Here is a 21,397-nt window from a genome sequence, read left to right as displayed (position 1 = left end):
CTGAATCCTGCACCGTCCCTGGTCCGCCGGCTCTGAATCCTGCTCCGTCCCTGGTCCGCCGGCTCTGAATCCTGCTCTGTCTCTGGTCCGCCGGCTCTGAGTCCTGCTCCGTCTCTGGTCCTCCGGCTCTGAATCCTGCTCCGTCCCTGGTCGGACGGCTCTGAATCCTGCTCCGTCCCTGGTCCGCCGGCACTGAATCCTGCTCCGTCCCTGGTCCGCCGGCTCTCAATCCTGCTCCGTGCCTGGTCCGCCGGCTCTGAATCCTGCTCCGTGCCTGGTCCGCCGGCTCTGAATCCTGCTCCGTCCCTGGTCCGCCGGCTCTGAATCCTGATCCGTCCCTGGTCCGCCGGCTCTGAATCCTGCTCCGTGCCTGGTCCGCCGGCTCTGAATCCTGCTCCGTGCCTGGTCCGCCGGCTCTGAATCCTGCTGCGTCCCTGGTCCGCCGGCTCTGAATCCTGCTCCGTGCCTGGTCCGCCGGCTCTGAATCCTGCTCTGTGCCTGGTGCTCCGGCTCTGAATCCTGCTCCGTCCCTGGTCATCCTGCTCCGTCCCTGCTCCGCCGGCTCTGAATACTGCTCCGTCCCTGGTCCACCGGCACTGAATCATGCTCTGTCTCTGGTCCGCCGGCTCTGAATCCTGCTCCGTCCATGGTCCACCGGCACTGAATCATGCTCTGTCTCTGGTCCGCCGGCTCTGAATCCTGCTCCGTCTCTGGTCCGCAGGCTTTGAATCCTGCTCTGTACCTGGTCCGCCGGCTCTGATTCCTGCTCCGTCTCTGGTCAGACGGCTCTGAATCCTGCTCTGTCCCTGGTCCGCCGGCTCTCAATCCTGCTCCGTCCCTGGTCCGCCGGCTCTCAATCCTGCTCCGTCCCTGGTCCGCCGGCTCTCAATCCTGCTCCGTCCCTGGTCCGCCGGCTCTCAATCCTGCTCCGTCCCTGGTCCGCCGGCTCTGAAGACTGCTCCGTCCCTGGTCCGTGGGCTCTGAATCATGCTCCGTCCCTGGTACACCGGCTCTGAATCCTGCTCCGTCCCTGGTCCGCCGCCTCTGAATCATGCTCCGTCCCTGGTCCGCCGGCTCTGAATCTTGCTCCGTCCCTGGTCCTCCTGCTCCGTCACTGGTCCGCAGGCTCTGAATCCTGCTCCGTCTCTGGTCCGACGGCTCTGAATCCTGCTCCGTCCCAGGTCCGCCGGCTCTGAATCCTGCTCCGTCCCTGATCCGCCGGCTCTGAATCCTGCTCCGTCCCTGGTCCGCCGGCTCTGAATCCTGCTCCGTCCCTGGTCCGCCGGCTCTGAATCCTGCTCCGTCCCTGGTCCGCCGGCTCTGAATCCTGCTCCGTGCCTGGTCCGCAGGCTCTGAATCCTGCTCCGTCCCTGGTCCTCCTGCTCCGTCCCTGGTCCGCTGGCTCTCAATCCTGCTCCGTCCCTGGTCCGCCGGCTCTGAATCCTGCTCCGTCTCCGGTCCACCGGCTCTGAATCCTGCTCCGTCCCTGGTCCGCCGGCTCTGAATCCTGCACCGTTCCTGGTCCGCCGGCTCTGAATCCTGCTCCGTCCCTGGTCCGCCGGCTCTGAATCCTGCTCTGTCTCTGGTCCGCCGGCTCTGAATCCTGCTCCGTCTCTGGTCCGCTGGCTCTGAATCCTGCTCCGTCTCTGGTCAGACGGCACTGAATCCTGCTCCGTCCCTGGTCCGCCGGCTCTGAATCCTGATCCGTCCCTGGTCCGCCGGCTCTGAATCCTGCTCCGTGCCTGGTCCGCCGGCTCTGAATCCTGCTCTGTGCCTGGTGCTCCGGCTCTGAATCCTGCTCCGTCTCTGGTCAGACGGCACTGAATCCTGCTCCGTCCCTGCTCCGCCGGCTCTGAATACTGCTCCGTCCCTGGTCCGCCGGCTCTGAATCCTGCTCCGTGCCTGGTCCGCAGGCTCTGAATCCTGCTCCGTCCCTGGTCCACCGGCTCTGAATCCTGCTCCGTCCCTGGTCCGCCGGCTTTGAATCCTCCTCCGTCCCTGGTCCGCCGGCTCTGAATCCTGCTCCGTCCCTGGTCCGCCGGCTCTGAATCCTGCTCCGTCCCTGGTCCGCCGGCTCTGAATCCTGCTCCGTCCCTGGACCGCCGGCTCTGAATCCTGCTCCGTGCCTGTTCCGCCGGCTCTGAATCCTGCTCCGTCTCTGGTCCGCTGGCTCTGAATCCTGCTCCGTCCCTGGTCCGCCGGCTCTGAATCCTGCTCCGTCCCTGGTCCGCCGGCTGTGAATCCTGCTCCGTCTCTGTCCCGCCGGCTCTGAATCCTGCTCCGTCCCTGGTCCGCCGGCTCTCAATCCTGCTCCGTGCCTGGTCCGCCGGCTCTGAATCCTGCTCCGTCCCCGGTCCGCCGGCTCTGAATCCTGCTCCGTCCCTGGTCCGCCGGCTCTGAATCCTGCTCCGTGCCTGGTCTGCAGGCTCTGAATCCTGCTCCGTCCCTGGTCCTCCTGCTCCGTCCCTGGTCCGCTGGCTCTCAATCCTGCTCCGTCCCTGGTCCGCCGGCTCTGAATCCTGCTCCGTCTCCGGTCCACCGGCTCTGAATCCTGCTCCGTCCCTGGTCCGCCGGCTCTGAATCCTGCTCCGTCTCCGGTCCACCGGCTCTGAATCCTGCTTCGTCCCTGGTCGGACGGCTCTGAATCCTGCTCCGTCCCTGGTCCGCCGGCTCTGAATCCTGCTCCGTCCCTGGTCCGCCGGCTCTGAATCCTGCTCCGTCCCTGGTCCGCCGGCTCTGAATCCTGCTCCGTCCCCGGTCCGCCGGCTCTGAATCCTGCTCCGTCCCTGGTCCGCCGGCTCTGAATCCTGCTCCGTCTCCGGTCCACCGGCTCTGAATCCTGCTCCGTCCCTGGTCCGCCGGCTCTGAATCCTGCTCCGTACCTGGTCCTCCGGCTCTGAATCCTGCTCCGTCCCTGGTCGGACGGCTCTGAATCCTGCTCCGTCCCTGGTCCGCCGGCTCTGAATCCTGCTCCGTCCCTGGTCCGCCGGCTCAGAATCCTGCTCCGTCCCTGGTCCACCGGGTCTGAATCCTGCTCCTTGCCTGGTCCGCCGGCTCTGAATCCTGCTCCGTCCCTGGTCCACCGGCTCTGAATCCTGCTCCGTGCCTGGTCCGCCGGCTCTGAATCCTGCTCCGTCCCTGGTCCGCCGGCTCTGAATCCTGCACCGTCCCTGGTCCGCCGGCTCTGAATCCTGCTCCGTCCCTGGTCCGCCGGCTCTGAATCCTGCTCTGTCTCTGGTCCGCCGGCTCTGAGTCCTGCTCCGTCTCTGGTCCTCCGGCTCTGAATCCTGCTCCGTCCCTGGTCGGACGGCTCTGAATCCTGCTCCGTCCCTGGTCCGCCGGCACTGAATCCTGCTCCGTCCCTGGTCCGCCGGCTCTCAATCCTGCTCCGTGCCTGGTCCGCCGGCTCTGAATCCTGCTCCGTCCCCGGTCCGCCGGCTCTGAATCCTGCTCCGTCCCTGGTCCGCCGGCTCTGAATCCTGCTCCGTGCCTGGTCCGCAGGCTCTGAATCCTGCTCCGTCCCTGGTCCTCCTGCTCCGTCCCTGGTCCGCAGGCTCTCAATCCTGCTCCGTCCCTGGTCCGCCGGCTCTGAATCCTGCTCCGTCTCCGGTCCACCGGCTCTGAATCCTGCTCCGTCCCTGGTCCGCTGGCTCTGAATCCTGCACCGTTCCTGGTCCGCCGGCTCTGAATCCTGCTCCGTCCCTGGTCCGCCGGCTCTGAATCCTGCTCTGTCTCTGGTCCGCCGGCTCTGAATCCTGCTCCGTCTCTGGTCCGCTGGCTCTGAATCCTGCTCGGTCTCTGGTCAGACGGCACTGAATCCTGCTCCGTCCCTGGTCCGCCGGCTCTGAATCCTGATCCGTCCCTGGTCCGCCGGCTCTGAATCCTGCTCCGTGCCTGGTCCGCCGGCTCTGAATCCTGCTCTGTGCCTGGTGCTCCGGCTCTGAATCCTGCTCCGTCTCTGGTCAGACGGCACTGAATCCTGCTCCGTCCCTGCTCCGCCGGCTCTGAATACTGCTCCGTCCCAGGTCCGCCGGCTCTGAATCCTGCTCCGTGCCTGGTCCGCAGGCTCTGAATCCTGCTCCGTCCCTAGTCCACCGGCTCTGAATCCTGCTCCGTCCCTGGTCCGCCGGCTCTGAATCCTGCTCCGTCCCTGGTCCGCCGGCTCTGAAACCTGCTCCGTCCCTGGACCGCCGGCTCTGAATCCTGCTCCGTGCCTGGTCCGCCGGCTCTGAATCCTGCTCCGTCTCTGGTCCGCTGGCTCTGAATCCTGCTCCGTCCCCGGTCCGCCGGCTCTGAATCCTGCTCCGTCCCTGGTCCGCCGGCTGTGAATCCTGCTCCGTCTCTGTTCCGCCGGCTCAGAATCCTGCTCCGTCCCTGGTCCGCCGGCTCTCAATCCTGCTCCGTGCCTGGTCCGCCGGCTCTGAATCCTGCTCCGTCCCCGGTCCGCCGGCTCTGAATCCTGCTCCGTCCCTGGTCCGCCGGCTCTGAATCCTGCTCCGTGCCTGGTCCGCAGGCTCTGAATCCTGCTCCGTCCCTGGTCCTCCTGCTCCGTCCCTGGTCCGCTGGCTCTCAATCCTGCTCCGTCCCTGGTCCGCCAGCTCTGAATCCTGCTCCGTCTCCGGTCCAGCGGCTCTGAATCCTGCTCCGTCCCTGGTCCGCCGGCTCTGAATCCTGCTCCGTCTCTGGTCCACCGGCTCTGAATCCTGCTCCGTCCCTGGTCGGACGGCTCTGAATCCTGCTCCGTCCCTGGTCCGCCGGCTCTGAATCCTGCTCCGTCCCTGGTCCGCCTGCTCAGAATCCTGCTCCGTCCCTGGTCCGCCGGCTCTGAATCCTGCTCCGTCCCTGGTCCGCCGGCTCTGAATCCTGCTCCGTCCCTGGTCCGCCGGCTCTGAATCCTGCTCCGTCTCCGGTCCACCGGCTCTGAATCCTGCTCCGTCCCTGGTCCGCCGGCTCTGAATCCTGCTCCGTACCTGGTCCTCCGGCTCTGAATCCTGCTCCGTCCCTGGTCGGACGGCTCTGAATCCTGCTCCGTCCCTGGTCCGCCGGCTCTGAATCCTGCTCCGTCCCTGGTCCGCCGGCTCAGAATCCTGCTCCGTCCCTGGTCCACCGGGTCTGAATCCTGCTCCTTGCCTGGTCCGCCGGCTCTGAATCCTGCTCCGTACCTGGTCCACCGGCTCTGAATCCTGCTCCGTGCCTGGTCCGCCGGCTCTGAATCCTGCTCCGTCCCTGGTCCGCCGGCTCTGATTCCTGCACCGTCCCTGGTCCGCCGGCTCTGAATCCTGCTCCGTCCCTGGTCCGCCGGCTCTGAATCCTGCTCTGTCTCTGGTCCGCCGGCTCTGAATCCTGCTCCGTCTCTGGTCCGCTGGCTCTGAATCCTGCTCCGTCTCTGGTCAGACGGCACTGAATCCTGCTCCGTCCCTGGTCCGCCGGCTCTGAATCCTGATCCGTCCCTGGTCCGCCGGCTCTGAATCCTGCTCCGTGCCTGGTCCGCCGGCTCTGAATCCTGCTCCGTCCCTGGTCCGCCGGCTCTGAATCCTGCTCAGTCTCTGGTCCGCCGGCTCTGAATCCTGCTCCGTCTCTGGTCCGCTGGCTCTGAATCCTGCTCCGTCTCTGGTCAGACGGCACTGAATCTTGCTCCGTCCCTGGTCCGCCGGCTCTGAATCCTGATCCGTCCCTGGTCCGCCGGCTCTGAATCCTGCTCCGTGCCTGGTCCGCCGGCTCTGAATCCTGCTCCGTGCCTGGTCCGCCGGCTCTGAATCCTGCTGCGTCCCTGGTCCGCCGGCTCTGAATCCTGCTCCGTGCCTGGTCCGCCGGCTCTGAATCCTGCTCTGTGCCTGGTGCTCCGGCTCTGAATCCTGCTCCGTCCCTGGTCATCCTGCTCCGTCCCTGCTCCGCCGGCTCTGAATACTGCTCCGTCCCTGGTCCACCGGCACTGAATCATGCTCTGTCTCTGGTCCGCCGGCTCTGAATCCTGCTCCGTCCATGGTCCACCGGCACTGAATCATGCTCTGTCTCTGGTCCGCCGGCTCTGAATCCTGCTCCGTCTCTGGTCCGCAGGCTTTGAATCCTGCTCTGTACCTGGTCCGCCGGCTCTGATTCCTGCTCCGTCTCTGGTCAGACGGCTCTGAATCCTGCTCCGTCCCTGGTCCGCCGGCTCTCAATCCTGCTCCGTCCCTGGTCCGCTGGCTCTCAATCCTGCTCCGTCCCTGGTCCGCCGGCTCTCAATCCTGCTCCGTCCCTGGTCCGCCGGCTCTCAATCCTGCTCCGTCCCTGGTCCGCCGGCTCTGAAGACTGCTCCGTCCCTGGTCCGTGGGCTCTGAATCATGCTCCGTCCCTGGTACACCGGCTCTGAATCCTGCTCCGTCCCTGGTCCGCCGCCTCTGAATCATGCTCCGTCCCTGGTCCGCCGGCTCTGAATCTTGCTCCGTCCCTGGTCCTCCTGCTCCGTCACTGGTCCGCAGGCTCTGAATCCTGCTCCGTCTCTGGTCCGACGGCTCTGAATCCTGCTCCGTCCCAGGTCCGCCGGCTCTGAATCCTGCTCCGTCCCTGATCCGCCGGCTCTGAATCCTGCTCCGTCCCTGGTCCGCCGGCTCTGAATCCTGCTCCGTCCCTGGTCCACAGGCTCTGAATCCTGCTCCGTCTCTGGTCCGACGGCTCTGAATCCTGCTCCGTCTCTGATCCGCCGGCTCTCAATCCTGCTCCGTCCCTGGTCCGCCGGCACTGAATCCTGCTCCGTCTCTGGTCCGACGGCTCTGAATCCTGCTCCGTCCCAGGTCCGCTGGCTCTGAATCCTGCTCAGTCCGTGGTCCGACGGCTCTCAATCCTGCTCCGTCCCTGGTCCGCCGGCTCTCAATCCTGCTCCGTCCCTGGTCCGCCGGCTCTCAATCCTGCTCCGTCCCTGGTCCGCCGGCTATCAATCCTGCTCCGTCCCTGGTCCGCCGGCTCTGAATCCTGGTCCGTCCCTGGTCCGCCGGCTCTGAATCCTGCTCCGTCCCTGGTCCGCCGGCTCTCAATCCTGCTCCGTCCCCGGTCCGCCGGCTCTGCATCCTGCTCCGTCCCTGGTCAGCCGGCTCTGAATACTGCTCCGTCCCTGGTCCGCCGGCTCTCAATACTGCTCCGTCCCTGGTCCGCCGGCTCTCAATACTGCTCCGTCCCTGGTCCACCCGCTCTGAATCCTGCTCCGTGCCTGGTCCGCCGGCTCTGAATCCTGCTCCGTGCTAGGTCCGCCGGCTCTGAAATCCTGCTCCGTCCCTGGTCCGCCTGCTCTGAATCCTGCTCCGTCCCTGGTCCGCTGGCTCTGAATCCTGCTCCGTCTCTGATCCGCCGGCTCTCAATCCTGCTCCGTCCCTAGTCCGCCGGCACTGAATCCTGCTCCGTTTCTGCTCCGACGGCTCTGAATCCTGCTCCGTCCCAGGTCCGCTGGCTCTGAATCCTGCTCAGTCCGTGGTCCGCCGGCTCTCAATCCTGCTCCGTCCCTGGTCCGCCGGCTCTCAATCCTGCTCCGTCCCTGGTCCACCGGCTCTCAATCCTGCTCCGTCCCTGGTCCGCCGGCTCTCAATCCTGCTCCGTCCCTGGTCCGCCGGCTCTGAATCCTGCTCCATCCCTGGTCCGCCGGCTCTGCATCCTGCTCCATCCCTGGTCCGCCGGCTCTGAATCCTGCTCCCTCTCTGGTCCTCCGGCTCTGAATCCTGCTCCGTCCCTGGTCCGCCGGCTCTGAATCCTGCTCCGTCCCTGGTCCGCCGGCTCTGAATCCTGCTCCGTCCCTGGTCCTCCGGCTCTCAATCCTGCTCCGTCCCCGGTCCACCGGCTCTGAATACTGCTCCAACCCTGGTCCGCCTGCTCTGAATCCTGCTCCATGCCTGGTCCGCAGGCTCTGAATCCTGCTCCGTGCTAGGTCCGCAGGCTCTGAATCCTGCTCCGTCCCTGGTCCTCCTGCTCCGTCCCTGGTCCTCCGGCTCTCAATCCTGCTCCGTCCCTGGTCTGCCGGCTCTGAAACCTGCTCCGTCTCCGGTCCGCCGGCTCTGAATACTGCTCCGTCCCTGGTCCGCCGGCTCTGAATCCTGCTCCGTCCCTGGTCCGCCGGCTCAGAATCCTGCACCGTCCCTGGTCCGCCGGCTCTGAATCCTGCTCCGTCCCTGGTCCGCCGGCTCTGAATCCTGCTCCGCGCCTGGTCCGCCGGCTCTGAATCCCGCTCCGGGCCTGGTCTGCCGGCTCTGAATCCTGCTGCGTCCCTGGTCCTCCGGCTCTGAATCCTGCTCCGTCCCTGGTCCGCCGGCTCTGAATCCTGCTCCGTCTCTGGTCCGCCGGCTCTGAATCCTGCTCAGGCTCTGGTCCGCCGGCTCTGAATCCTGCTCCGTCCCTGGTCCGCCGGCTCTGAATCCTGCTCCCTCTCTGGTCCTCCGGCTCTGAATCCTGCTCCGTCCCTGGTCCGCCGGCTCTGAATCCTGCTCCGTCCCTGGTCCGCCGGCTCTGAATCCTGCTCCCTCTCTGGTCCTCCGGCTCTGAATCCTGCTCCGTCCCTGGTCCGCCGGCTGTGAATCCTGCTCCGTGCCTGGTCCTCCGGCTCTGAATCCTGCTCCGTCCCTGGTCCGACGGCTCTGAATCCTGCTCCGTCCCTTGTCCGCCGGCTCTGAATCCTGCTCCGTCCCCGGTCCGCCGGCTCTGAATCCTGCTCCGTCCCTGGTCCGCCGGCTGTGAATCCTGCTCCGTCTCTGGTCCGCCGGCTCTGAATCCTGCTCCGTCCCTGGTCCGCCGGCTCTCAATCCTGCTCCGTGCCTGGTCCGCCGGCTCTGAATCCTGCTCCGTCCCCGGTCCGCCGGCTCTGAATCCTGCTCCGTCCCTGGTCCGCCGTCTCTGAATCCTGCTCCGTGCCTGGTCCGCAGGCTCTGAATCCTGCTCCGTCCCTGGTCGTCCTGCTCCGTCCCTGGTCCTCTGGCTCTCAATCCTGCTCCGTCCCTGGTCCGCCGGCTCTGAATCCTACTCCGTCCCTGGTCCGCCGGCTCTGAATCCTGGTCCGTCCCTGGTCCGCCGGCTCTGAATCCTGCTCCGTCCCTGGTCCGCCGGCTCTCAATCCTGCTCCGTCCCCGGTCCGCCGGCTCTGAATACTGCTCCGTCCCTGGTCCGCCTGCTCTGAATCCTGCTCCATGCCTGGTCCGCAGGCTCTGAATCCTGCTCCGTCCCTGGTCCTCCTGCTCCGTCCCTGGTCCGCCGGCTCTCAATCCTGCTCCGTCCCTGGTCCGCTGGCTCTGAAACCTGCTCCGTCTCCGGTCCGCCGGCTCTGAATACTGCTCCGTCCCTGGTCCGCCGGCTCTGAATCCTGCTCCGTCCCTGGTCCGCCGGCTGTGAATCCTGCACCGTCCCTGGTCCGCCGGCTCTGAATCCTGCTCCGTCCCTGGTCCGCCGGCTCTGAATCCTGCTCCGCGCCTGGTCCGCCGGCTCTGAATCCTGCTCCGGGCCTGGTCTGCCGGCTCTGAATCCTGCTGCGTCCCTGGTCCTCCGGCTCTGAATCCTGCTCCGTCCCTGGTCCGCCGGCTCTGAATCCTGCTCCGTCTCTGGTCCGCCGGCTCTGAATCCTGCTCCGTCCCTGGTCCGCCGGCTCTGAATCCTGCTCCGTCCCTGGTCCGCCGGCTCTGAATCCTGCTCCGTCCCTGGTCCGCCGGCTCTGAATCCTGCTCCGTCCCTGGTCCTCCGGCTCTGAATCCTGCTCCGTCCCTGGTCCTCCGGCTCTGAATCCTGCTCCGTCCCTGGTCCGCCGGCTCTGAATCCTGCTCCGTCCCTTGTCCGCCGGCTCTGAATCCTGCTCCGTCCCTGGTCCGCCGGCTCTGAATCCTGCTCCGTCCCTGGTCCTCCGGCTCTGAATCCTGCTCCGTCCCTGGTCCGCCGGCTCTGAATCCTGCTCCGTCCCTGGTCCGACGGCTCTGAATCCTGCTCCGTCCCTTGTCCGCCGGCTCTGAATCCTGCTCCGTCCCCGGTCCGCCGGCTCTGAATCCTGCTCCGTCCCTGGTCCGCCGGCTGTGAATCCTGCTCCGTCTCTGGTCCGCCGGCTCTGAATCCTGCTCCGTACCTGGTCCGCTGGCTCTGAATCCTGCTCCGTACCTGGTCCGCCGGCTGTGAATCCTGCTCCGTGCCTGGTCCTCCGGCTCTGAATCCTGCTCCGTCCCTGGTCCGACGGCTCTGAATCCTGCTCCGTCCCTTGTCCGCCGGCTCTGAATCCTGCTCCGTCCCCGGTCGGCCGGCTCTGAATCCTGCTCCATCCCTGGTCCGCCGGCTGTGAATCCTGCTCCGTCTCTGGTCCGCCGGCTCTGAATCCTGCTCCGTCCCTGGTCCGCCGGCTCTCAATCCTGCTCCGTGCCTGGTCCGCCGGCTCTGAATCCTGCTCCGTCCCCGGTCCGCCGGCTCTGAATCCTGCTCCGTCCCTGGTCCGCCGTCTCTGAATCCTGCTCCGTGCCTGATCCGCAGGCTCTGAATCCTGCTCCGTCCCTGGTCGTCCTGCTCCGTCCCTGGTCCGCTGGCTCTCAATCCTGCTCCGTCCCTGGTCCGCCGGCTCTGAATCCTGCTCCGTCTCTGGTCCACCGGCTCTGAATCCTGCTCCGTCCCTGGTCCGCCGGCTCTGAATCCTGCTCCGTCCCTGGTCCGCCGGCTCAGAATCCTGCACCGTCCCTGGTCCGCCGGCTCTGAATCCTGCTCCGTCGCTGGTCCGCCGGCTCTGAATCCTGCTCCGTCTCTGGTCCGCCGGCTCTGAATCCTGCTCTGTCTCTGGTCCGCCGGCTCTGAATCCTGCTCCGTCTCTGGTCCGCTGGCTCTGAATCCTGCTCCGTCTCTGGTCAGACGGCACTGAATCCTGCTCCGTCCCTGGTCCGCCGGCTCTGAATCCTGATCCGTCCCTGGTCCGCAGGCTCTGAATCCTGCTCCGTGCTAGGTCCGCCGGCTCTGAATCCTGCTCCGTGCCTGGTGCGCCGGCTCTGAATCCTGCTCCGTCCCTGGTCATCCTGCTCCGTCCCTGGTCCTCCGGCTCTGAATCCTGCTCCGTCCCTGGTCCGCCGGCTCTGAATCCTGCTCCGTCCCTGGTCCGCCAGCTCTGAATCCTGCTCCGTCCCTGGTCCGCCGTCTCTCAATCCTGCTGCATCCCTGGTCCGCCGGCTCTGAAGACTGCTCCGTCCCTGGTCCGTGGGCTCTGAATCATGCTCCGTCCCTGGTACACCGGCTCTGAATCCTGCTCCGTCCCTGGTCCGCCGCCTCTGAATCATGCTCCGTCCCTGGTCCGCCGGCTCTGAATCTTGCTCCGTCCCTGGTCCTCCTGCTCCGTCCCTGGTCCGCAGGCTCTGAATCCTGCTCCGTCTCTGGTCCGACGGCTCTGAATCCTGCTCCGTCCCTGGTCCTCCGGCTCTGAATCCTGCTCCGTCCCTGGTCCTCCGGCTCTGAATCCTGCTCCGTCCCTGGTCCGCCGGCTCTGAATCCTGCTCCGTCCCTGGTCCGCCGGCTCTGAATCCTGCTCCGTCCCTGATCCGCTGGCTCTGAATCCTGCTCCGTACCTGGTCCGCCGGCTGTGAATCCTGCTCCGTGCCCTGTCCTCCGGCTCTGAATCCTGCTCCGTCCCTGGTCCGACGGCTCTGAATCCTGCTCCGTCCCTTGTCCGCCGGCTCTGAATCCTGCTCCGTCCCCGGTCCGCCGGCTCTGAATCCTGCTCCGTCCCTGGTCCGCCGGCTGTGAATCCTGCTCCGTCTCTGGTCCGCCGGCTCTGAATCCTGCTCCGTCCCTGGTCCGCCGGCTCTCAATCCTGCTCCGTGCCTGGTCCGCCGGCTCTGAATCCTGCTCCGTCCCCGGTCCGCCGGCTCTGAATCCTGCTCCGTCCCTGGTCCGCCGGCTCTGAATCCTGCTCCGTGCCTGGTCCGCAGGCTCTGAATCCTGCTCCGTCCCTGGTCGTCCTGCTCCGTCCCTGGTCCGCTGGCTCTCAATCCTGCTCCGTCCCTGGTCCGCCGGCTCTGAATCCTGCTCCGTCTCCGTTCCACCGGCTCTGAATCCTGCTCCGTCCCTGGTCCGCCGGCTCTGAATCCTGCTCCGTCCCTGGTCCGCCGGCTCAGAATCCTGCACCGTCCCTGGTCCGCCGGCTCTGAATCCTGCTCCGTCGCTGGTCCGCCAGCTCTGAATCCTGCTCCGTCTCTGGTCCGCCGGCTCTGAATCCTGCTCTGTCTCTGGTCCGCCGGCTCTGAGTCCTGCTCCGTCTCTGGTCCGCTGGCTCTGAATCCTGCTCCGTCTCTGGTCAGACGGCACTGAATCCTGCTCCGTCCCTGGTCCGCCGGCTCTGAATCCTGATCCGTCCCTGGTCCGCCGGCTCTGAATCCTGCTCCGTGCTAGGTCCGCCGGCTCTGAATCCTGCTCCGTTCCTGGTGCGCCGGCTCTGAATCCTGCTCCGTCCCTGGTCATCCTGCTCCGTCCCTGGTCCGCCGGCTCTGAATCCTGCTCCGTCCCTGGTCCGCCGGCTCTGAATCCTGCTCCGTCCCTGGTCCGCCGGCTCTGAATCCTGCTCCGTCCCTGGTCCGCCGGCTCTCAATCCTGCTGCATCCCTGGTCCGCCGGCTCTGAAGACTGCTCCGTCCCTGGTCCATGGGCTCTGAATCATGCTCCGTCCCTGGTACACCGGCTCTGAATCCTGCTCCGTCCCTGGTCCGCCGCCTCTGAATCATGCTCCGTCCCTGGTCCGCCGGCTCTGAATCTTGCTCCGTCCCTGGTCCGCCGGCTCTGAATCCTGCTCCGTCCCTGATCCGCCGGCTCTGAATCCTGCTCCGTCCCTGGTCCGCCTGCTCTGAATCCTGCTCCGTCCCTGGTCTACCGGCTCTGAATCCTGCTCCGTCTCTGGTCCGCCGGCTCTCAATCCTGCTCCGTGCTAGGTCCGCCGGCTCTGAATCCTGCTCCGTCCCTGGTCCGCCTGCTCTGAATCCTGCTCCGTCCCTGGTCCGCTGGCTCTGAATCCTGCTCCGGGCCAGGTCTGCCGGCTCTGAATCCTGCTGCGTCCCTGGTCCTCCGGCTCTGAATCCTGCTCCGTCCCTGGTCCGCCGACTCTGAATCCTGCTCCGTCTCTGGTCCGCCGGCTCTGAATCCTGCTCCGTCTATGGTCCGCCGGCTCTGAATCCTGCTCCGTCCCTGGTCCGCCGGCTCTGAATCCTGCTCCGTCCCTGTTCAGACGGCTCTGAATCCTGCTCCGTCCCTGGTCCGCCGGCTCTGAATCCTGCTCCGTCCCTGGTCCGCCGGCTCTGAATCCTGCTCCGTCCCTGGTACGCCGGCTCTGAATCCCGCTCCGTGCCTGGTCCGCCTGCTCTGAATCCTGTTCCACGCCTGGTCCGCCGGCTCTGAATCATGCTCCGTCCCTTGTCCGACGGCTCTGAATCCTGCTCCGTCCCTGGTCCGCCTGCTCTGAATCCTGCTCCGTCCCTGGTCCACCGGCTCTGAATCCTGCTCCGTCCCTTGTCCGCCGGCTCTGAATCCTGCTCCGTCCCTGGTCCGCCGGCTCTCAATCCTGCTCCGTCCCTGGTCCGCCGGCTCTGAATACTGCTCCGTCCCTGGTCCGCCTGCTCTGAATCCTGCTCCATGCCTGGTCCGCAGGCTCTGAATCCTGCTCTGTGCTAGGTCCGCAGGCTCTGAATCCTGCTCCGTCCCTGGTCCTCCTGCTCCGTCCCTGGTCCGCCGTCCGCCGGCTCTGAATCCTGCTCTGTCCCTGGTCCGCCGGCTCAGAATCCTGCACCGTCCCTGGTTCGCCGGCTCTGAATCCTGCTCCATCCCTGGTCCGCCGGCTCTGAATCCTGCTCCGCGCCTGGTCCGCCGGCTCTGAATCCTGCTCCGTCCCTGGTCCGCCGGCTCTCAATCCTGCTCCGTGCCTGGTCCGCCGGCTCTGAATCCTGCTCCGTCCCCGGTCCGCCGGCTCTGAATCCTGCTCCGTCCCTGGTCCGCCGGCTCTGAATCCTGCTCCGTGCCTGGTCCGCAGGCTCTGAATCCTGCTCCGTCCCTGGTCGTCCTGCTCCGTCCCTGGTCCGCTGGCTCTCAATCCTGCTCCGTCCCTGGTCCGCCGGCTCTGAATCCTGCTCCGTCTCCGGTCCACCGGCTCTGAATCCTGCTCCATCCCTGGTCCGCCGGCTCTGAATCCTGCTCCGTCTCCGGTCCACCGGCTCTGAATCCTGCTCCGTCCCTGGTCTGCCGGCTCTGAATCCTGCTGCGTCCCTGGTCCGCCGGCTCTGAATCCTGCTCCGTCCCTGGTCCGCCGGCTCAGAATCCTGCACCGTCCCTGGTCCGCCGGCTCTGAATCCTGCTCCGTCCCTGGTCCGCCGGCTCTGAATCCTGCTCCGTCTCTGGTCCGCTGGCTCTGATTCCTGCACCGTGTCTGGTCAGACGGCTCTGAATCCTGCTCCGTCCCTGGTCCGCCGGCTCTCAATCCTGCTCCGTCCCTGGTCCGCCGGCTCTCAATCCTGCTCCGCCGGCTCTCAATCCTGCTCCGTCCCTGGTCCGCCGGCTCTCAATCCTGCTCCGTCCCTGGTCCGCCGGCTCTCAATCCTGCTCCGTCCCTGGTCCGCCGGCTGTGAATCCTGCTCCGTGCCTGGTCCTCCGGCTCTAAATCCTGCTCCGTCCCTGGTCCGACGGCTCTGAATCCTGCTCCGTCCCTTGTCCGCCGGCTCTGAATCCTGCTCCATGCCTGGTCCGCAGGCTCTGAATCCTGCTCCGTGCTAGGTCCGCAGGCTCTGAATCCTGCTCCGTCCCTGGTCCGCCGGCTCTGAATCCTGCTCCGTCCCTTGTCCGCCGGCTCTGAATCCTGCTCCGTCCCCGGTCCGCCGGCTCTGAATACTGCTCCGTCCCTGGTCCACCTGCTCTGAATCCTGCTCCATGCCTGGTCCGCAGGCTCTGAATCCTGCTCCGTGCTAGGTCCGCAGGCTCTGAATCCTGCTCCGTCCCTGGTCCTCCTGCTCCGTCCCTGGTCCGCCGTCCGCCGGCTCTGAATCCTGCTCCGTCCCTGGTCCGCCGGCTCAGAATCCTGCACCGTCCCTGGTCCGCCGGCACTGAATCCTGCTCCGTCCCTGGTCCGCCGGCTCTGAATCCTGCTCCATCCCTGGTCCGCCGGCTCTGAATCCTGCTCCGCGCCTGGTCCGCCGGCTCTGAATCCTGCTCCGGGCCTGGTCTGCCGGCTCTGAATCCTGCTGCGTCCCTGGTCCTCCGGCTCTGAATCCTGCTCCGTCCCTGGTCCGCCGGCTCTGAATCCTGCTCCGTCTCTGGTCCGCCGGCTCGGAATCCTGCTCCGTCTCTGGTCCGCCGGCTCGGAATCCTGCTCCGTCCCTGGTCCGCCGGCTCTGAATCCTGCTCCGTCCCTGGTCCGCCGGCTCTGAATCCTGCTCAGTGCCTGGTGCGCCGGCTCTGAATCCTGCTCCGTCCCTGGTCCGCCGGCTCTGAATCCTGCTGCGTCCCTGATCTGCAGGCTCTGAATCCTGCTCCGTAACTGGTCCGCCGGCTGTGAATCCTGCTCCGTGCCTGGTCCTCCGGCTCTGAATGCTGCTCCGTCCCTGGTCCGACGGCTCTGAATCCTGCTCCGTCCCTTGTCCGCCGGCTCTGAATCCTGCTCCGTCCCCGGTCCGCCGGCTCTGAATCCTGCTCCGTCCCTGGAACGCCGGCTCTGAATCCTGCTCTGTCCCTGGTACGCCGGCTCTGAATCCTGCTCCGTCCCTGGTCCGCCGGCTCTGAATCCTACTCCGTCCCTGGTCCGCCGGCTCTGAATCCTGCTCCGTCCCTTGTCCGCCGGCTCTGAATCCTGCTCCGTCCCTGGACCGCCGGCTCTCAATCCTGCTCCGTCCCCGGTCCGCCGGCTCTGAATACTGCTCCGTCCCTGGTCCGCCTGCTCTGAATCCTGCTCCATGCCTGGTCCGCAGGCTCTGAATCCTGCTCCGTGCTAGGTCCGCAGGCTCTGAATCCTGCTCCGTCCCTGGTCCTCCTGCTCCGTCCCTGGTCCGCCGTCCGCCGGCTCTGAATCCTGCTCCGTCCCTGGTCCGCCGGCTCAGAATCCTGCACCGTCCCTGGTCCGACGGCTCTGAATCCTGCTCCATCCCTGGTCCGCCGGCTGTGAATCCTGCTCCGTCCCTGGTCCGCCGGCTCAGAATCCTGCTCCATCCCTAGTCCGCCGGCTCTGAATCCTGCTCCGTCCCTGGTCCGCCGGCTCTGAATCCTGCTCCGTCCCTGGTCCGCCGGCTCTGAATCCTGCTCCGACCCTGGTCCGCCGGCTCAGAATCCTGCTCCATCCCTGGTCCGCCGGCTGTGAATCCTGCTCCGTCCCTGGTCCGCCGGCTCTGAATCCTGCTCCGTCCCTGGTCCGCCGGCTCTGAATCCTGCTCCATCCCTGGTCCGCCGGCTCTGAATCCTGCTCCGCGCCTGGTCCGCCGGCTCTGAATCCTGCTCCGGGCCTGGTCTGCCGGCTCTGAATCCTGCTGCGTCCCTGGTACTCCGGCTCTGAATCCTGCTCCATCCCTGGTCCGCCGGCTCTGAATCCTACTCCGTCTCTTGTCCGCCGGCTCTGAATCCTGCTCCGTCTCTGGTCCGCCGGCTCTGAATCCTGCTCCGTCCCAGGTCCGCCGGCTCTGAATCCTGCTGCGTCCCTGATCTGCAGGCTCTGAATCCTGCTCCGTACCTGGTCCGCCGGCTGTGAATCCTGCTCCGTGCCTGGTCCTCCGGCTCTGATTCCTGCTCCGTCCCTGGTCCGACGGCTCTGAATCCTGCTCCGTCCCTTGTCCGCCGGCTCTGAATCCTGCTCCGTCCCCGGTCCGCCGGCTCTGAATCCTGCTCCGTCCCTGGTCCGCCGGCTGTGAATCCTGCTCCGTCTCTGGTCCGCCGGCTCTGAATCCTCCTCCGTCCCTGGTCCGCCGGCTCTCAATCCTGCTCCGTGCCTGGTCCGCCGGCTCTCAATCCTGCTCCGTCCCCGGTCCGCCGGCTCTGAATCCTGCTCCGTCCCTGGTCCGCCGGCTCTGAATCCTGCTCCGTGCCTGGTCCGCAGGCTCTGAATCCTGCTCCGTCCCTGGTCGTCCTGCTCCGTCCCTGGTCCGCTGGCTCTCAATCCTGCTCCGTCCCTGGTCCGCCGGCTCTGAATCCTGCTCCGTCTCCGGTCCACCGGCTCTGAATCCTGCTCCGTCCCTGGTCCGCCGGCTCTGAATCCTGCTCCGTCCCTGGTCCGCCGGCTCAGAATCCTGCACCGTCCCTGGTCCGCCGGCTCAGAATCCTGCTCCGTCCCTGGTCCGCCGGCTCTGAATCCTGCTCCGTCCCTGGTCCGCCGGCTCTGAATCCTGCTCCGTCTCTGGTCCGCTGGCTCTGAATCCTGCTCCGTCTCTGGTCAGACGGCACTGAATCCTGCTCCGTCCCTGGTCCGCCGGCTCTGAATCCTAATCCGTCCCTGGTCCGCCGGCTCTAAATCCTGCTCCGTGCCTGGTCCGCCGGCTCTGAATCCTGCTCCGTGCTAGGTCCGCCGGCTCTGAATCCAGCTCCGTGCCTGGTGCGCCGGCTCTGAATCCTGCTCCGTCCCTGGTCCGCCGGCTCTGAATACTGCTCCGTCCCTGGTCCGCCGTCACTGAATCATGCTCCGTCTCTGGTCCGCTGGCTCTGAATCCTGCTCCGTCCCTGGTCCGCCAGCTCTGAATCCTGCTCCGTCTCTGGTCCGCCGGCTCTGATTCCTGCACCGTGTCTGGTCAGACGGCTCTGAATACTGCTCCGTCCCTGGTCCGCCGGCTCTCAATCCTGCTCCGTCCCTGGTCCGCCAGCTTTCAATCCTGCTCCGTCCCTGGTCCGCCGGCTCTCAATCCTGCTCCGTCCCTGGTCCGCCGGCTCTCAATCCTGCTCCGTCCCTGGTCCGCCGGCTGTGAATCCTGCTCCGTGCCTGGTCCTCCGGCTCTAAATCCTGCTCCGTCCCTGGTCCGACGGCTCTGAATCCTGCTCCGTCCCTTGTCCGCCGGCTCTGAATCCTGCTCCATGCCTGGTCCGCAGTCTCTGAATCCTGCTCCGTGCTAGGTCCGCAGGCTCTGAATCCTGCTCCGTCCCTGGTCCGCCGGCTCTGAATCCTGCTCCGTCCCTTGTCCGCCGGCTCTCAATCCTGCTCCGTCCCCGGTCCGCCGGCTCTGAATACTGCTCCGTCCCTGGTCCACCTGCTCTGATTCCTGCTCCATGCCTGGTCCGCAGGCTCTGAATCCTGCTCCGTGCTAGGTCCGCAGGCTCTGAATCCTGCTCCGTCCCTGGTCCTCCTGCTCCGTCCCTGGTCCGCCGTCCGCCGGCTCTGAATCCTGCTCCGTCCCTGGTCCGCCGGCTCAGAATCCTGCACCGTCCCTGGTCCGCCGGCTCTGAATCCTGCTCCATCCCTGGTCCGCCGGCTCTGAATCCTGCTCCGCGCCTGGTCCGCCGGCTCTGAATCCTGCTCCGGGCCTGGTCTGCCGGCTCTGAATCCTGCTGCGTCCCTGGTCCTCCGGCTCTGAATCCTGCACCGTCCCTGGTCCGCCGGCTCTGAATCCTGCTCCGTCTCTGGTCCGCCGGCTCTGAATCCTGCTCCGTCTCTGGTCCGCCGGCTCTGAATCCTGCTCCGTCCCTGGTCCGCCGGCTCTGAATCCTGCTCCGTCCCTGGTCCGCCGGCTCGGAATCCTGCTCCGTCCCTGGTCCGCCGGCTCTGAATCCTGCTCTGTCCCTGGTCCTCCGGCTCTGAATCCTGCTCCGTCCCTGGTCCGCCGGCTCTGAATCCTGCTCCGTCCCTGGTCCGCCGGCTCTGAATCCTGCTGCGTCCCTGATCTGCAGGCTCAGAATCCTGCTCCGTACCTGGTCCGCCGGCTGTGAATCCTGCTCCGTGCCTGGTCCTCCGGCTCTGAATCCTGCTCCGTCCCTGGTCCGACGGCTCTGAATCCTGCTCCGTCCCTTGTCCGCCGGCTCTGAATCCTGCTCCGTCCCCGGTCCGCCGGCTCTGAATCCTGCTCCGTCCCTGGTCCGCCGGCTGTGAATCCTGCTCCGTCTCTGGTCCGCCGGCTCTGAATCCTGCTCCGTCCCTGCTCCGCCGGCTCTCAATCCTGCTCCGTGCCTGGTCCGCCGGCTCTGAATCCTGCTCCGTCCCCGGTCCGCCGGCTCTGAATCCTGCTCCGTCCCTGGTCCTCCGGCTCTGAATCCTGCTCCGTGCCTGGTCCGCAGGCTCTGAATCCTGCTCCGTCCCTAGTCGTCCTGCTCCGTCCCTGGTCCGCTGGCTCTCAATCCTGCTCCGTCCCTGGTCTGCCGGCTCTGAATCCTGCTCCGTCTCCGGTCCACCGGCTCTGAATCCTGCTCCGTCCCTGGTCCGCCGGCTCTGAATCCTGCTCCGTCCCTGCTCCGCCGGCTCAGAATCCTGCACCGTCCCTGGTCCGCCGGCTCTGAATCCTGCTCCGTCCCTGGTCCGCCGGCTCTGAATCCTGCTCCGTCTCTGGTCCGCCGGCTCTGAATCCTGCTCCGTCTCTGGTCCGCTGGCTCTGAATCCTGCTCCGTCTCTGGTCAGACGGCACTGAATCCTGCTCCGTCCCTGGTCCGCCGGCTCTGAATCCTGATCCGTCCCTGGTCCGCCGGCTCTAAATCCTGCTCCGTGCCTGGTCCGCCGGCTCTGAATCCTGCTCCGTGCTAGGTCCGCCGGCTCTGAATCCTGCTCCGTGCCTGGTGCGCCGGCTCTGAATCCTGCTCCGTCCCTGGTCCGCCGGCTCTGAATCCTGCTCCGTGCTAGGTCCGCTGGCTCTGAATCCTGCTCCGTCCCTGGTCCGCCGGCTCTGAATCCTGCTCCGTGCTAGGTCCGCTGGCTCTGAATCCTGCTCCGTCCCTAGTCCGACGGCTCTGAATCCTGCTCCGTCCCTGGTCCGCCGGCTCTGAATCCTGCTCCGTCTCTGGTCCGCTGGCTCTGATTCCTGCACCGTCTCTGGTCAGACGGCTCTGAATCCTGCTCCGTCCCTGGTCCGCCGGCTCTCAATCCTGCTCCGTGCCTGGTCCTCCGGCTCTGAATCCTGCTCCGTCCCTGGTCCGACGGCTCTGAATCCTGCTCCGTACCTTGTCCGCCGGCTCTGAATCCTGCTCCATGCCTGGTCCGCAGGCTCTGAATCCTGCTCCGTGCTAGGTCCGCAGGCTCTGAATCCTGCTCCGTCCCTGGTCCTCCTGCTCCGTCCCTGGTCCGCCGGCTCTCAATCCTGATCCGTCCCTGGTCCGCCGGCTCTGAATCCTGCTCCGTGCCTGGTCCGCCGGCTCTGAAACCTGCTCCGTGTTAGGTCCGCCGGCTCTGAATCCTGCTCCGTGCCTGGTGCGCCGGCTCTGAATCCTGCTCCGTCCCTGGTCCTCCTGCTCCGTCCCTGGTCCGCCGGCTCTGAATACTGCTCAATCCCTGGTCCGCCGGCACTGAATCATGCTCCGTCTCTCGTCCGCTGGCTCTGAATCCTGCTCCGTCCCTGGTCCGCCGGCTCTGAATCCTGCTCCGTCTCTGGTCCGCTGGCTCTGATTCCTGCTCCGTCTCTGGTCAGACGGCTCTGAATCCTGCTACGTCCCTGGTCCGCCGGCTCTGAATCCTGCTCCGTCCCTGGTCCGCCAGCTCTCAATCCTGCTCCGTCCCTGGTCCGCCGGCTCTCAATCCTGCTCCGTCCCTGGTCCACCGGCTCTCAATCCTGCTCCGTCCCTGGTCCGCCGGCTGCGAATCCTGCTCCGTGCCTGGTCCTCCGGCTCTGAATCCTGCTCCGTCTCTGGTCCGTCGGCTCTGAATCCTGCTCCGTCCCTGGTCCTCCTGCTCCGTCCCTGGTCCGCCGGCTCTGAATACTGCTCCGTCCCTGGTCCGCCGGCACTGAATCATGCTCCGTCTCTGGTCCGCTGGCTCTGAATCCTGCTCCGTCCCTGGTCTGCCGGCTCTGAATCCTGCTCCGTCTCTGGTCCGCTGGCTCTGATTCCTGCTCCGTCTCTGGTCAGACGGCTCTGAATCCTGCTCCGTCCCTGGTCCGCCGGCTCTCAATCCTGCTCCGTCCCTGGTCCGCCAGCTCTCAATCCTGCTCCGTCCCTAGTCCGCCGGCTCTGAATCCTGCTCCGTCCCTTGTCCGCCGGCTCTCAATCCTGCTCCGTCCCCGGTCCGCCGGCTCTGAATACTGCTCCGTCCCTGGTCCACCTGCTCTGAATCCTGCTCCATGCCTGGTCCGCAGGCTCTGAATCCTGCTCCGTGCTAGGTCCGCAGGCTCTGAATCCTGCTCCGTCCCTGGTCCTCCTGCTCCGTCCCTGGTCCGCCGTCCGCCGGCTCTGAATCCTGCTCCGTCCCTGGTCCGCCGGCTCAGAATCCTGCACCGTCCCTGGTCCGCCGGCTCTGAATCCTGCTCCATCCCTGGTCCGCCGGCTCTGAATCCTGCTCCGCGCCTGGTCCGCCGGCT

This window comes from Hypanus sabinus, chromosome X2, assembly GCF_030144855.1.
Source record: "Hypanus sabinus isolate sHypSab1 chromosome X2, sHypSab1.hap1, whole genome shotgun sequence".
NCBI classification, from domain to species: Eukaryota; Metazoa; Chordata; class Chondrichthyes; order Myliobatiformes; family Dasyatidae; genus Hypanus; species Hypanus sabinus.
The sequence above is the reverse complement of the archived record's forward strand: the minus strand, read 5'-3'. Positions refer to the sequence as shown.